The sequence below is a fragment of the Corvus hawaiiensis genome, chromosome 13 (assembly GCF_020740725.1).
Source record: "Corvus hawaiiensis isolate bCorHaw1 chromosome 13, bCorHaw1.pri.cur, whole genome shotgun sequence".
NCBI lineage: Eukaryota > Metazoa > Chordata > Aves > Passeriformes > Corvidae > Corvus > Corvus hawaiiensis.
Genome location: NC_063225.1, coordinates 21,141,609 through 21,157,477, shown reverse-complemented (window position 1 = coordinate 21,157,477; position 15,869 = coordinate 21,141,609). Strand labels below are relative to the sequence as shown.

General features: G+C 50.0%; 1 long non-coding RNA gene across 1 annotated transcript in view; it reads left to right on the top strand.

The window, feature by feature from the left end:
- Window positions 1–23: 23 nt before the first annotated feature.
- LOC125332880 overlaps window positions 24–15,869 on the top strand; it is a 104,379-nt gene continuing 88,533 nt past the window's right edge. The window contains exons 1-2 of the long non-coding RNA XR_007206645.1: window positions 24–256; window positions 2,573–2,708. This is a non-coding gene — a long non-coding RNA (uncharacterized LOC125332880). The remainder of the gene's footprint in view (window positions 257–2,572; window positions 2,709–15,869) is intronic.

Here is a 15,869-nt window from a genome sequence, read left to right as displayed (position 1 = left end):
AACTCGGTACGAGAATACCGTAGCGGCGCGGGGCGGTGCGTCGTGAGGGGAGATGGCGGGGCAGCGGTTCCCTCACGGCACCGCCGGGCCGAGGCCTCCGGGAACGGGCCGGGCCGAGACAGCCGGGCCCTCGGGCAGCGGGGAGCCGGGGCGAGGAGCCCGCGGTGAGGAGCCCGCGGTGTGCACTGCCCTGGTGCCGGGGCCTTCAGTAGCGCTGAGCTGATGTCCGGCTGGGCATCGTGTCTGCACCCTCCATGTACGTAGTACTGCTGCTCCATGCCCTCCTCGGGGTTGTTTCTTTGTTTCGCAACACCCATGTGGGTCTGTGTTGTGTTTCCACTCTGCCCCAACAGGACAGTACCTGCGGTCCCACAGCTCCTCTGCCCTGCCTCACACCAAAGTTTCTCTAAAGGCTCACGTCCAGCAATGCAGTCGCTGTCCGAAGCTAGTAACCAGCCCTAGTAGGGTTGGTTATTCTTTCTTTTTGGTGGAAAAGTTCCTGGTCTCGCCGTGTTCCGTGCCATTCCCAGGGTGAGGTGTCCTCATCAGACCTGCCCGCAGCCCTGAGGCCGCGCGTGCTGGGAGCAGGGCTGGGACCGCCTTTGCTGCCCGGTGCATCCATCACAGAGGGGCTGCAGTGAGCAAGGGAGGCTTTCCTTTTTAATGAAAGGGAGTTTTTCTGGGCTTCTTTAGAAATCACAGCAACGTTCACTCAGAGACTTCTGACAAAATTTGCAAGAGTTTGACAACTATGTGCCACAGCGCGTTGGCTGAGGCAGCCGATAATTTTCTTACTCAGTTCTGTGTTTTGAGTGATTGTCATCTCCTCAGACTCTGACAGTAAGCAGTAAAGGAGATAGAATAGTGGAAGGCTTTTTTGTTGATTTCTCTTTCTTTTTAGGATGGTATTTAGTCAGCAGCCATTGTCATGAATTCATGACTGGCCCTCAGGGCTCATTGGCTGCGCATCAGGTTCCCTTTCTTACTAGGCATTGCCATAAAGGACTTTCTCATTTATTTATGTATTCTCTCCCTCTGAAGTTATTCCTCAGAGTTTTGAGGGTGCAAAGGTGGGCAGGACAGGCGGATGATGGAGGCTGGAATTGCTGGTGAAGGAGAGAGAGAGAAAAAACCTTCCTCACCTGGCAGCTGATGGTGACCAGGGGCACTGACTGAGTTTGTGAGCCTAAGCGTTATGAAAATGTGATGACCTTTAAGAACAGAATCCTGAAAACAAACTGGAGGCCTTTCTGCCTTCCCTGTTCTTCAGCAGATCCTTCAAACTGTTCTTTATGCTCGAATACCTTCCTGCTGTTATAAACATATATTATAATATTGGCTTCTCGCAAAGTATTAAGGTAGATATTATTATTTAGAAATGCTTTTTGCTGTGTGGAGGTAGTTTTCTCTCTTTTTAGCAAGAATGTTAGCAAGTGTGAGCAAGTAAGAGAACCTCCAAGCGAGCAGAGGATGAGGCCCGAGGAGCTGCTGATCAACGCTTTGTCCAGGGAACAAAAGGGCCCAAAGGCTGCTCCGCCCGGAGAGCGGGCAGCCAGGAGAGCCCAGAGCCGCTATCACCGCTCTGCCCGGGGGGCAAAGAGCCCAAAGCTGCAATCAGCCCTGACTGTCTGGAGAATTAAGAGATCCACCCTACCATCCACTCTTACCTAGCGGGCCCAACCCCAAGAATCAAAAGAAATAAAACCGCAAGGCAGAAGAATACGCATGCTCTAAAAAGGCGGAACCAAGGAGTGGCCATGCAGAACAGCTCCGGGGAAAGTTTGAATATGAATAGAGAACAGACAGTAAAAATGGTATAAAAAGGACTCACCTCGAGCATCAGGTGTGCTCTTGGCAGAGCGCCAAGGCACCCGGCCGTTATCCCTTTGCTTTATTTTATGTGTCTCTTATTGTCTTTCTATTAAACCCTTTAAATTCTCACAGGAGAGCGAACCTCGTTTTTCACACTGCTGTAGTGCCCCTTCACTTCTGAGAGCGCGATCATCTTCTCCTCTCAGACCCTGTTCAGCCCACCAGAGTTGCTCTGTTAATGTGTAACCCCCCTTTTCCTTTGCTCAGGTGGTCTTTGGGTTTTGTCAGTAGCTTTTTCATTTGAACAAATTTAATCGTTTCCCCTTCGGTGCTTTTCTGGCTGATGTTTGATCTGTCTGTGATTATGAAATCTCCCTGGGGGACATGCCTGCGAGGCTCTCATGGTTACAAACAGCCCTCCAGCCCAGGCGGGCGGAGAGAACAGAGTAAATACCTGCCCAAAAACCCTGCTGCAATGAGGGCTTCACCTGTGGGACCGGGGTATTTATAGCCTTGTCAGAGAACATCATAATTAGATGTGCCCACGGGGCAGCCTCAACCCAGAGCATTGTCACCGCTCGGGGACCCTGTTATTAGTCCCGTGTCTGGGTGTGGCTGTGAGCAGCAATCTGACACAGCAACACCTTGGGGAATTAAGGCACAATTCCTCTTTCGGGTGATTAGTTTGTCACCTGATGCTGATGCAGTTGTTGCCCTGTAGACTGAAATTGTTTGTTTTTTTTTTTTTTTTTTACAACAGGTGCAGTTTCCACATCAACGCAACCGAAGCTGCTGAGGAGGAACGATCTGAGGAGGTTTGATCTTTGTAAGCTGCTGGTGTTCAGCCTCCATGGACAGTTCTGTCAGTGCACTCGAACAAGGCTGCAAAGATAATTGTAAGATTCGTTTTGCAATCTGCCAACAAAAAAAGAGGTTTATAAAAAGACAAGTTCCCTCAGAGAACCTGTTCAGTTAAAGAGCTAAACACCCATTTCTTGGTCAACATTTATTTTTTAAGCTAATGGAGATCTAGGTTTGTCTCAAACAGCAAAATTAGAGCTGAAACTGTCAGTTGAGAACTGAAATCCAGCTCCGTATTGCCTGCCCTTGAGCCACCCTATGAATTCCAGTTAGAGGTAACAGAGAGGGACCCAGGGCTGTTGGATTCACAGGAGCTAACTCAGACTGAATAAAAAGTATTAATTAAACACCTGTTTAATTATGGAACTAGCAAGCTGATTGCTTCTGGGTCGCTGCTGTGTGTCATTTCAAAGAGCTGAAACTGATCTCCATGAGTTTTCACTGGGAGACTTTTATTAAAAGCATGGGAAGAAAAGGATAAGAGTTAAGAGATTTTTTTAGAATGGAAAGAGTTAAAATTCAATGTCAACAGTTTTCCTTCATTTCTTTTCCCTGGTGTTATGAAGTCCTTGTATAAGAAATCTTTTTCTTGACAGTTTTTTAGTATAAGCTGCTTGTGACTTGGGGGGGTGGTAGAGGGACAGTGGTTTTAATCAGTGTTCAGTTATTGGAAGGAACTTGTTCCCTTTAGGGAAAAAAAAAAAAGAGAAAAGGTGGGAAAAAAAGAGAGAAGGTGGAAAACCCCCCTTTTTCTGCAGGAAGCACACAAAGGATGTGTTTTTTCCTTGTTTGAAGATTAGCTATGGAGAGAGTTGCACATGTGGCCCCTGTTCTCAGGCCACTTGGAGCTGACAGACCTGTATGTGTGAGCTTTTCACCTCACAGAATTTGCTTTTCAGACCATGGGCTTGGTTTGGAGAAATGAGGGTTTGCCAGACCCTCATTAGGCAGGAGGCAAGAGGGAAGGGAACAAGGGTGGGCAAGGGGAGGAAACAGCAGGGAGGGGTGAAAACCAAAGCTTCTAGTTCTCAAAGGAGCTCTAGAAACCTGTTTTTCTTACTTTGAACTCACAAGCTTGAAGCAATTGTCTTTACTACTTATTAAGTTGAATTTCCATATTCAAATGAGCTCATTCCCTTTGACCTACTTTGGCCAGTTAAACTCTAGGCCAGTGCACAATGCAGGGAGGGGAGGAGCCTTCCCAAAGTATGAATTCCTTTATTGTTGTGAGGATCGGTCCTGTGTGTGTCTGCAGTGCCTGGGATGGACCCTGTAGCTGGAGCTAATGAACACTGGGCAGGACCCAGGGCACGGTTTGGATGGCAGGTCCTTGCAGCCCTCTCAGCTCCTGTCCTGTCCAGCACTCCCAACGTATTGTCCCTTATCTCTGCCTCCCCGAGCAGCCTGGATCAGTTACTCGGGTTCTGTGTGTCCAGCTCACCCATCTGTGTGTCATATTCCTTGCTGTCAGGCTGCCTTTCCTCACAGGCCTCATGTAATCCGAGCTGGGGACTCTTTCCAGAACCACACATCACTCCATGCCCATGGAATCAGTGCCTACCCGTGACATTCCACGGGAGCCAAGGGCAGAGCACGTGGGCTGGGTGGTTGCTACTGGTGTGGCTTCTCTGGGGCAGGAGAAGAAAAAAACTGAAGGTAGGCTTTTTGGATGGATCCTAATAAAGGTCTGGAGAATTCAGAAAGTTTCTGCTGAGCCATGCAGATGAGCAGAGGAGCTCTAATTAAAATACAGACCCTGTGTTGTTCTCAGAAACTGGGCAACATTCCCCATCTGAGCTCTGCCAGCAGATCTCAGTCCTGGACTTCAGCACCCGCTGCTGCTCTGCTCTGTGAGACACCCACTCAGCTTGGCCAGCACAGCTCAATCTCTATCTGAAACATCTCATGCTGTTCCAATTCTGGGCCCTTTTGGAGCAGAAAATGCCATCTCTCTACTAAATTGTGCCAAATTGCTGAGTTTTGGCTGCAGAACTCATTCTCACTTGTCACCTAATGGGATACCTGGGGACTTCCATCTACGCTGTCAGCAACAGAGGAAGAATCATGTGCGTGCCCAGCCTCCTGCTAAGCCCCTGATTATATAGTGATGTGTTAATAACAAACACTCTTTCATGTCTTGGCAGTTGCAAACCTCTCCTCAGTAGTGCAGTACTTCAGAAGTAGAATCACATGGGAAATATGCAAGTCCCAGTTTTAAATAATTAGTATCAGCTTCTCTGGCAACTCTCTTCCCAGAATGAGAGTTGGGAAGAGTCTGAAGCTGCCAGATGCCAGTCGTGTGGATGTTCTGCAGAATCTGAACCACGTTGGAGAGATTTGCCATTGCAGAAGTGTTTCTGCACAGAGAATCTCTCTCCCTCCCTCCCTCCCAGGTTATGAATCTGCCTTTCTTGGAGACCTTGCCACCTCCCAGCTTTTGAGAGCTCAGCAGTGGGAGGTAGAACTGCTTCTATCTTGCCTGAGACACCAGGGCTGGAGCTGGCATCATCCATGTCCAAATTTATGCATTTCTTTCAATTGGAGCCAAATTGCTGGATTTTGCAGTGCTGTTTGCTCACACCCTGTGGTGCCCAGCCTGGCTTCCAGAAAATCCACAGGAACTGGAGCAGGCGTGAGGCACCACCTGTGCTGGTGAACACCCCGAGCAATCAGAGGTGGTGGCAGTGACTGCTGAGCTGCTTGTTTCTGGAGCAAAATGGTCCAGATCAATAGAGATAGAACAACTGAAATTTGTGGGAAGAAGACAGGTTAGGAAATTATCCTCAGGAAGTGAGAAACTTTGGTAGGAAGGTGTTTTGACTGCATTTCCAGTCTGGCTCCTGTGGGACTCCAGCTGCAGCACTGTCAGGTGCTGAGAGCTGCAGCTCCCTGTTTATCTGTAGGGTGTGGCCCTGTAAACATGAGAGTGATTAGATATGTTAGGGGTGTGTTGCCTGCTGTTCAGAAGAAAGGATGGGTGTATGTGAGCAGAGCAGTGCTCCAAGTGTTTTCAGCTTGGCAAGGTAGAAGATGGATGACAGATGCTCAATCTTATCTCTGGGAAGGAACTCTGAAATCCAAACTCAAATTATTCTGCAGTCCCCTCCATCCATCCAATTTGCATACCCATTGGTGAGTGTTCTGTGGGTTGTATCTCATTGTAAATACTTTGGATTCCATATTATAGTTGCTATTATTTATATTCACATCATTTCAGCACTAACGGCAGTGCCAGCGTTGTTGGGAGTGAATGTGCCTTGAAATGTTTGGTGCCTACTGAACCTGACCTAATTCCTGTGATACAAAAGGCATTGCTAAAACCTCATCATTACCTCAAACTAACAAACTGGTGTAGTACAACCCCACCAGCAAAATTACATGCCCACAGGGCAACCTTTATTTCTGTTGATACCTTAGGTTTTAACTTCTGTATTTTTGAAATCCTGTACTGCCTAGTGGGTAACTGAAGTTCGTGTGGCCTGTTAGCTGTTGTTCTCTCATGCTGGTTAGACATAACAAGGTTTTTAGGGAGCCACTCAAGGCATCACTGTTACTGTTGCAGAAAGCTCCCAAAAGCTGGATCCTGGAGAAACCTCTGATTTGCAGCCTTTAAGGCTGGAGTTGAAGCCCTTGCTGTGGCAGAGGACTATGGAAGAAGGATTTAGGCAGGCCCGGAGAGGTGAGAATAGAGAAGCCAAGTGTTTGCTGTGCTGTAGGGTCTGTCAGCTTGCAGAGCTGTATGTGGGGGCTTCTGAGGGCACTTTGCAAGGGACAGGACAGCCTCAGGTCAGATTTCCGTGAGCAGGGGAGAGGGAAAAGGCTTTATGGCTGACAGGAGCCCCAAAGTTTTACCAGCAAAAATGCACTGGAGCTCTCAGCGTGAGCATAACCTGTTCCTGTTCTCCCTTAGTGTGTGTCCCATGCATGTCTGGAATAGCCAGTCTGGGTCGTGGGCACGGGGCTGTGTGTCCGCGGGGAGTGGTTCTCTCCCACTGGCTCAGCTGCCATTTTGCCTCTCCAGTCACCCACAACAGTGTGGGAGAATCGCTCAAGGTGGGGACAGCGTGAGGTGACATCAGCTGCTCATCCTCGGGGATCCTGCCTTACAGATCACGTCACTTCCCACAGAGCAGCAGCAGGGCCACCTCTGCTCCACCTCCTGATCCCTGTCTCTTCCTTAGCACCTTCCAGGCTGTGCCACAGCTCCAGGAGCTGCAGAATGTGCAGCCAGGTGCACAGTCCTGCTCTCTCGGGGGCGGCTGATCTGGATAGGATGTGCCTTATGCACTACTGTAAGCTGGGTGTATTTTAACATGCCAGCTGAAGCCCTGAATCAGGCTTTGCAGTGAATGTGTGTATTGGTGTTCTGAGAGGCAGTTGTTTGAGAATGTCACCGCTGAGACTGCCAAACCTATTTGTGTATTTCATAGCTCATACTGTAAACTGCTCACACACCCCCCGGGTTGTGCATTAACAGACACAGCTCATAAATAGCACTGCCTGGCAAAGCTGTCAGCTCTAGATCTGTCCACAGAGGTTTGGGCCACGAAATTTGCTGTGAAAAAGGTGTCCCTGGTATTTTCTTTCTGTGTGAATGCAGGAAGCATAGGACATGGAATGCTTGGTGTTAAATGAGACCAGAGCTAGTGGTTGTGGCTGCACGTGGAACCAGATTTGTCTAAGTTGGTAAAAGAAGTCTCTAACCTCTTCCATAAAGAGACAACAAGCAGAGATATAGAAACGTGGTTGAGAAAAGTGATGCACAGTCAGAACAACCAGAATATGTTTTATAAAATAAAGAGGGGGTGGAGAAGCAAAGGGGTGCTAAAACTGGTTGTGTGGGGAAGGGCTTGAATACATCTCAAAGAAAGTATCTTATGATCTTGAAATGAGGCTGTAAGACAATGGAAAACCACAGAAATCCAGAAGACAGTAGGTCCTTTTATAAGTATTTGAGGTCTGTTTTTTCTTATGTGAGTGTATAGATATTGCTGAGGCTTTGTGAGCATGAAATTCCTTTTTCCTTTGTAGTTCTGTGGCACTTCTAAGTCTTGTGAGGATGTCTTGCCTCTAGGCTGGGCATCACGCATGACAAGTACTAACCGAAAGAGATCAAAGGGAAACCCAGGTGGATTCCCAGGGAAATTGCTGGGTGATCAACCAGCTCAGGCTCCAGAGACTGCCTTTTGCAAGTGTGCATGTGATTTACTCTGTCTTCATTCCCTGAGCTCAGACTGTGCTTTGTTAGTGCTGCACAGCTACTAGTGCTGCTTCCCTGCAGCGTCCTTAGGCTACTTGGGGTGAGGGGGTGGTTGATCCCTGCCTCAGAGCACAGCACATCTCCTGTAGAAATGGCTGGTGGGCACTGATGGACCACGGCCTTGTGCTCTGGAAGACAAGGGGCTAAAGAGAAGAGAGAAGGCACTGGAAGCCTCTCCATGGTGGACATACTGAGAAAGACTCCTCCTCCATCATCTTGTACAGAAGGAAACAAACCAATGCTTCTCTACTTCTGCCGCTCTCTGGATTTCAGAAAGGACTGCTGTGGCATTTTCCGCCTCAGAAGAGGCCAAGACAGACCGTCACTTTATTCCTTCCCCTTTTCCTCTAGCTGAAACATCCCACTGCAGAAGACCTCAGCAGCGAGTGACTGCTCCATCTGCTGTCTGGAGGAGGTCATTCATCTCCAAAGGGAACAACAGACTTTCAGTGATTCCTCCTGAGGAATCAGCCAGTGACAGAACATTGTCCTTAGCCAAACTCAGGCTTACAAGGACAGTTTTAGTTGCTCGTTAACCTCAAAAACTATACAGTATAAAAAGTAACCAGGAAAGAACAATCTGTTGATCTGGACCAGACTCTGTACAAGGAAGAGTTGACTAAAAAGGAACCCTTCAGCTCCAGAGCATTGCTGTAGAGGGCTGTGAATTCCTTCATATCTAGAGGGTGAGCAGGGAGGGATGGCTCTCCCTTTCCCAGGTATCTCACTGTTCCAGAGGTGGGATAGTGGCCCGTGGGAGTCTGCACATGCTGTGACTGTCTTGTGTCCTGCTCTGGAGGGGAGAGGTGTTACTGAGCTTGGTTTTCACTTCACATGGAGTGCTGAGGTGCCAAATATGGAGGTGTGTGAGGAAGCCTTTCCCAAACAAAGCTCCCTTACAGGAAAAGAGCTGATAATCTTTGGAGTCTGCTGTGGATTTAGCACTTAGCTGGCAGTTGAAGGTGAGAAAGACAGGTCTGGGCAGCTGCACAGGACATGGGGCTGGGAAAGGGCACAGCTATGCCCTGAGCACCTGATGAGCAGGCTTTGAGATTGTCCAAGGAACTGTGCTACCAGATGAGGAGCAGGAGCCCGTGGACAGCTGCATTTGCAGCCTGCTCCTGTCTCTGTCGAGACACAGGTGCTGAGATGCTTCTCACTGCTGGGCTCTTGAGCTTTCAGCTGGGCACCCATCCAGCCATCCATCACTCCTTGGATCTGGTTCATGGGAAACCAAATCTGATCTGAGGGTTGCCACTGCAGTGGAGATATCAAACAGACACCTGGCATTTAATACAAACTGAGGGAAATTGGGGCTGAAAATAGAACTGGGCAGTGCCTTGAGTGCTTTGAAGTCTGTGCTGCGGCTTCTGCCTGGGGTCATGGCCCTGTGGATCAGCTCAAGGCAGAACCAGCTGCTTGGGTGTAACTGTGGAAAAATTGATGTGGGGCAGCTCAGAACCTCAGGTGAATTGGAAGCCAGTGCAGGGATTTTCTTTTTTCCCCAGGATTTGATCACATGAGGAACAATGGAGCGAGCGCTTCCGCACTTTGTGGTACGACTGACAGATAGTGCAGGGGAGGCAAGACTGGCTTTGTTTTCAGCTGTGAAACCCAGGAAGGGATATGTTCTTTGTGAATTAATTAATCTGGAGAAAAGGCAGTTTAACTATTTGACAAAAGATTCATTTCCACCCACTTCCCAGCTGGCAGCTTAGCCATGGACTGTCAGATTTCCATCAGCCTCCAACGTTCCGACTGAAATAACAATTTTTGCTTGGCAGGGCAGAGAGTAACAGTTGTGAGCCCTGTGCTGCTCATGGGTAACAGGTAAGGGAGGTAGGACAAGGTTCTGCCCTGCTCCAGGCAGGGCTGGTTGGTGCTGCATGGCCTGTTTGGCAGATGCCATGAGCAGGAGCTGAAGTTGAATCCCTCTGAGCAGGGATTTTAGTTTGTTTCCTAGGCTAGCAGGTTTCAGGGATTCTGCTCTTGACCTTGTTGTGAAAGGGGGGAATGACACTGTCCTTCACCCCACGGGAAGGATTTTCCACGTGGGTTATTCAGTGTCTCAGCAGCACAGCAAGCAGGGAGGAGTGGGAGTCAGTGCAGTGCCCAGTGACATTCTCAGACAGACACAGAGACATCTTAAAGACAGAAGCTGAAGGAAATCATAATCACAAAGCCACCAGTCTGCAAACAAGAGCTGGGGGAGTATGAAACCTCAAATGAAATCCTAGTTTGTAATAGCACACAGCAGATACCTGCTGGATTCCCGAGGTTGGGACTTGGCCCAGGAAAGGTGTGTGCTGCCAGTTCAGGGGCTGTTGGGATGTAAAAATGCCAGATTCCTTCCAAATATTTGCAAGCCTTGAGCCAGCCCTACCAAAGAGACAACCATTGGGAGACATTTACATCCACATGACACACCCACAGCAGGTCTTACCCCTCAGTGATAGAGGTGACCGTGTCACCTGTTGCCAGTCAATGGAGTGGCAGCAGAGCAGCGGCTTTCCTGTGCATGTCACTGCTATCAGCAGAGCAAAGATGTCTCTAAATAGCACAGGAATGTTTAACAATTGTGGTCTCATGTGAAAAGTTCAAGCTGTATTTCAAGGACAGAAGGTCTTCTAGGAAGGAAGAGATCAAATCCCCAAGGAGCAGTTGGAAAATGCCACTGTGAGTGCCCCCCAAATGCCTTCAGCACGTTCTGCTGAAGTGACACGCTGCAGCTTGTGTTCGTGTGATGAGGAAAGGACACAAGGGTACAGAGCTGGGACCCTGGGCAACCTCACACATCATAAATATCACAAGCTAATGGCAAAACGAGGTGTTTATTCTGCCCAAAAGAAAATGCAGAAAAAGAGGGCATCAGCCAAACTTTGTGTGCAGTTAGCAGGAATCTGAGAACAAATTGTGCAAGACACACAGTTGTGAATATTTGCTGCTCTGTCAAGATTGAGGGCTCCTGAGAAGTCTCAGTGCCTGCGGAGATTTAAACAAGCTACTGCAGCCCCTGGAAAGACTGGCCTGGGAGTTGCACAGTGGGAGACTCAGATGAGGTGTTTCTGGGAAGGTTGGAAGGACAAAGCAAGGAGAAGGATCTGTGTATCTCAGACAAGACTGACCTAAGCCCAGTGAATCCAGATCTGTTCATCCCTCAGCTGCCTAAAAGCAGAAAATGCTTTTTAAAGATTCCTTTCGTCAGTTCTGGCATTTTGATTTTCATCTGCAATGTTGCCCTGGAGGCATGAACTACAAACTTCAGTTCCTGCAAAGCTGGGGCTCTGCAAGTGCCCTCACATTCATGGGATTCACTTCTTTGCTGGAGTAACAGGCGGTGTGAGCTCGGGAGGGAGCCGTGGGCAGTGCGGTGGGGTTGGAGCCTGCCAGGGTCAAAGTGAGTGAGGAGCTGTGAGCACTGACAGGGCTTCAGCCAGGAGAGCTCTGTCAGGACAGTGTCACTGTCACCCCCCTGAGGTTAATGCTGTGGTGCCAGTCCAGCAGCTGGGGTGATCACAAATAAAGTGGAGACAGAGTAAACAGAGGGGAATCTTTGGGGCTCGCAGAGCTGGATGTGGCACCCTGGCACAATGTTTGATGCCAGGGTGGGTGTATATGGTCAGTGATGGAGTCAGGGGCATGGGGACCTTGCCCATGTCTGCTTTGGATTCGATCTGTTCCTTACCTAGAGCACCAAAAGGGGCATTTCCTCACATTGGTGTCTGCACACCCTGAAGCTGGTGCTCTCGATGTTACCATAGCCAGCAGTGGTGGAAGACCCAAGACAAAGCAGAGAAGCACTAAGAGAACCCAAATTCTCTATCACCAGCACACAAAAGAGCATGTGGAACTACCACCAGGAGATCCTGCCAGTGTTACACTGCTCTTTGTGGACACGTGGGACCCAGCAGAATCCACCGAGCAGTTAAATTCTTGCTCGTATGTTTTGCTGACACCAAAAATACACACACTCACTGCAGGTGTGGGACAAATGAGACTTGGAGCACAGGGATATGTGCAGGGATGTACTCAGCAGCAGCAGGAGGAACACAGACCTGCTGCCTGCCATGGAGCATGGAGCAGAGTCCCAGCCCTGTTACAACCCCATGTGAGCCACCCTCCTGTCACCACAGGGCTGCTTGCACTCACCCCATCTGACCTCCCACACAGCACGCACAGGAGTTTTCACAATGGCACCAAAAGAAGGAAGAACCTTCCCAAGCCTGGAGAAAATCCCTTTGGTGCCAAACCCACTGAAGTCAGGGCAAATGAAGGCTGGTGTTGCAAGGGATGTCTTGGCTGGGCAGATCTGTGAGGACATGTAACGCGATGTGAGAGACATGACGTTTATTTCTGCTGTCTCAGATGGATGTGGCAGGAAGGAATTTTGCAAAAACCCACTTCCCAGCAGCAGGTGCTGGTGCATGAGCCAGGGTAGGGCCTGAGGACACATCTGGCCAGATGCTGCGAGTGCCCACACTGGGGAGAGCAGGTCTGGGACACGGCACAGTGCTGCTACTTCTTGCTCAGAGGGAGCCCTGGGCTTCTCATTTGCTTTTGGGCCAAATGAAATGTTCTGGTCAATTGAAATCCCATTTTATTTCGTTTGTCATTTTTTCTGCTGACTTTATTCCAGGAACTGCAGTGTGGTGCTGAATGTCCTGTGGGTGTAGCTGGGTCTGGCTCTGACACTGGAGCCTCCTGCAGTCCCTTGCACTGAGGAAGGGCAGGAGTGTTTCCAATTTTCATGGCAGCCAGGAAGCCTTTGCTTCCTGGGAGTGGTGTTCCCTGGGGGAAGGTTGACTTCTCCAGCACGTTGCTCTCCTGACAGGGTGGAAGCACTCAGCCAGGCCTGGCATCATCTCTTCTCTGTATCTAATGAAGGGGCTGAAGCCCTTTCTGGATCTCCTGGGGATGGGACATCTCATTTTCACCCACTTGGAAAGGAAAATGGCAACTGTGGATCAGGTTTATTTGTTCTGTCTGTGCAATGTATCTGTATTCATGAAGCTCCTTTATTCAGATCCTTGGCTCCCAGTGCTAGGAGCAGTAACTTGTCCTTTAAAATGATAATAGTCCCAAGCAAACTCCCTACAGAGACAAAACTTGTCATTGCTTTGCCTTTGGCTTTGCAAGTATCTCGTGTTTCTCCTCCTAATGTGCTGCGCTGATGGGTCTGGTGTGAGGTCTGCAGTGTGAGCATGGAGATGCCCGGAGCACAGTGCCCAGGGCAGCGTGGGACAGGAGCAGCTGCTGAGAGCGGCTGTACAAAACCTCTGTGATGGTGGTACGAGAACAAACCAGGGAGTTTTTAGCTGCTCGACGCCAAAAGGTGCAGCCAGACCTCACGTGATGAGCAGAGACCGTGTCCAAGAGAGGGATAACGGCTTTATTCCACACTCCTCTGGCAGATGCCAAACTCAGGCCCTCAGCAAAGACTCTGAGAACCTCCTCACCTTTATATGAAGTGCCCAGCGTTGCTGGAAAGCGGTAGGCAAAGACTTCTGCCTCTCTCCGCTCACCAGAATCCCTCAAGGCGCAGAGAAGTCGCTGCTGGTTTGGGTGGTACCGGGGTTCGCCCTTGCTGGGCGATACCTGACCGCCCGTGTGCCTGTCCGGGGGCCGGGCCCGCCGGGCAGGGCAGGGCAGGGCAGCCCCGGAGCGCTGCGGGTGCCGGCGGCGGGGGTGCCCCGGTGCCGCGGGAGAGGGCGCTGCGGGTCCGCGCTGCGCAGCCCGGGCTGGGCACGGGGAAGCGCCGGGGAACCTCCGAGCGCTGCGATCGCAGCCCTCGGCAGGGAAATGCTGCTGGAAACTTCACCCAACCCAGCCCGGGGAGGGGAGGGGCAGATCCTCACTATCCGCGTGTGAATTATATTGTATTTAGTGCAGGGGTGTCTCTGCCTTGAAGGGTGTTTTAATGGATTATTGCACTTTCGAGTTCAGCTGCTGCTCACCAGAAAGGATGGTGGGGTTTGATTCGTACCATCAGATATCTTTTCCCCCTTCTTGTTCTGTTTTGGTTGTGCCCGCAATATATCCAGTCCTGAATGCTGTCACTAGAAAGGGATGTTAAAAGTGGTCCGAATCTACATCAGAAAAGGTATGTCGTGTCACAGGCATCCGTTCTCTTCCCATTTCCATGGAAACATGGACTTCGGTGGTGTCAGGCAGAGCATCCCGGCAGGATGTAGTGGACTCTCTCCAGGAGGGCCTGCTGGCAGCAGCACACAGAAATGTGCCTTGGTCTCTTCAGGTTTGGAAAGCCCAGGTAGTCTGGTCCTTTAGAGTAACAGCACTCGAGAGATCGCATCAGAAACGACAGCTGCGACAAATATTTAACTCCCTACTTCCCCCTTCCCACCCTGCCCTTCCGCATCCCAGTGCCCCGTCCAGTCCCGCAGAGAGCACTGCACACCACAGGCTCCGGTTTTTAATTTCCTGGGGGGCACAAGGGGTGGAGAGCACATCTTGTGGCGGCTGACAGGCTTTTTGTTCTTCGCCAGTCCTTTTATTAACCCCCCGCTAGATCATTCGCTGTCTGTGCTGAGCTGCCCCCGCTGCGATGGTGATGAGAGTGTTTGTAGCAGCAGGGCTGCCGGGGGGGATTACGGGGATCCCGCGGACCGGAGCGAGGGGCCGGGCACCGGGACACAGATTGCTGCCGCAGCCTCGCCTCCATCTGCCCCCGCCTCGCCCGAGACACCTTCCATGGTCCCCGCGGCGACAGCAGTTGTGTGTCTGATCCCCCCGTGGCCATCCCGCACCTCCCGTGTCCCGCCCGGAAAGGGGGTGGGGGCCGGCGGGGGGGCCTGTTGCACATGGATAGGGATAGGGTGGAGGCGACGGCCAGAGCATCATCTGCTGTCCACACCCTGCCATCCCACAGCCTCACCCAGCCCCTTTGATTTATCGTAGATCTTAAGCAAAAGCAAGTGTTTCCACTCAATAATCTTGCCCAATTCCCCTTCTGTATTTAGGGCCTCAATTCCGTAAAACATTTATCCCAGACATGGGACTGCGCAATTTATGGGAGGAATTGAGATCTTTCTGAGCAGTTGCTTCCTTTTCCTTTTGGATCAGACTGCTGTTGGTGGTTGATTATTCAAACAAATTAATTTGGGATGCACACACAAGTTCTAATTAGCTGCAATTATTCACTTATTTCCCCCCTGCTTCCCTCCTACATCGCCAGAAATTAAAAAAATATCACCCTAACACAGTGTGCCCTACAATAATTATCCCCCGGGCCAATCCTGAACCTCTCAATCTACGATCAATACCTTCATCTGTCAGCCACAATTAATTAAACACAATCCCACTTCCAGGGCTTTGATTCATATCGCTCCAGAACAGCTTACTGGGTATTATAATCCAGACTGATGCTAATGCTGTCCTCAAGTGGAAGGGAGGGACTGACTGAGATATCAACCCCCAATTTCATTAAAAGCCAAGTGATAGAAGGGCTCTCGTTGTGAGGTGAGTGATGAGTAGGTGGGACTGTATTCTCCTCTAGAGCCCTGCTGCTTCCCAGGGGTACAATGCTGCTGGAATGCGGCTGGGGCAAGGCTGTTGCTCTGGGTGGGGAAGGGAAGCTGAGTTAGACCAGCATGATGGTTTTGCTGTCCGTGCTGTCTGTGTGAGTGTGTTCTGTTCTACAGAGGCTTCTTTTTTCGGACAGTGGTTGGGATTTTGGAATTTGTTACATTTTTGAGCAGTAATTCAATATCCAAAGGCTGTTTAGAGCTTCCCGACAATGGTCTGTGGTGGTCTAAGCCAGAGCTCCAGAGATGCTATAACAAAGCTCTTAAAAACAGTAAAATTGTTTTTCTTGAGATTCTTCTGGTGCTTTTAATAACCCTCTGTTCTACACATGGAGTGGTAAAAGCAAAGAGGGATGTAGGGCCAAGCCACATAGGAATTGGATCCAAGATTCATG